Source organism: Galeopterus variegatus, unplaced genomic scaffold (assembly GCF_000696425.1).
Source record: "Galeopterus variegatus unplaced genomic scaffold, G_variegatus-3.0.2 Scaffold10156, whole genome shotgun sequence".
NCBI classification, from domain to species: domain Eukaryota; kingdom Metazoa; phylum Chordata; class Mammalia; order Dermoptera; family Cynocephalidae; genus Galeopterus; species Galeopterus variegatus.
The window spans coordinates 38,114-38,877 of NW_007736267.1; positions in this window are offsets into that span (position 1 = coordinate 38,114).

A 764-nucleotide genomic window follows, 5' to 3' on the forward strand; every position below is an offset into this window, starting at 1 on the left:
GAAACTGGAAAGTAAGTCAATTAAGGACAGTAAGTAAATTAAGGACAGTAATGCCATCAACAAAAATCAAAGAACATTTTCCTTTTTTTTAAAACAGGAAAAACACATTGTAGAAATAAAGATTCTGTACAATATTCTGATACTGTATGTACATAAAATTATATTACTCGTAACTGAATTGAAAAGTCTTATTTGGAGAATATGGCTGGCAACACCGATGAAAGATCCACCACATTTAGCTTTTGAAGCAGGGCAGCAGCAAGAGAACGCTAGCAAACACACGTTATGCCTAGGTATGAAATCCTGCTACCAAGTTATGTGACGAGCTTTCTCTAGTTCTATGGTTTGTTCGTGTTTCACATTCTAGTAGGGAATTCTGCAGCAGGCGATGTGAAAAAGAAGACAGGTTGAAATGAAATTTGAAATGCTACTTAAAATCTGCATGTTGGCCATGATAATGGGTTTGTGAATCCAACTTGCATTTGAAGTTCATTCGCTCATTCTCTATTCATTCATTATGCATGCCTCCACTGATTTAAAATTAGAATGAATTCCAGCAGGTGGAAAAGACAGCTTTGAACAGATCAAATGGGCTGTGAGTCAGATTCTTGATTCTTTTTCCTCAGTTGGCTCCTGAATATGAGAGAAAACTGGCTTTGTACAGTGGGGAAAGAGAAAACACAGACCAGCAGTTGGTTCCTCAGTCAGCCCCATTCTTAGGGTAACTTATTGCAATCTTTTTCCTCCCCAGGCCCTTCCCATGA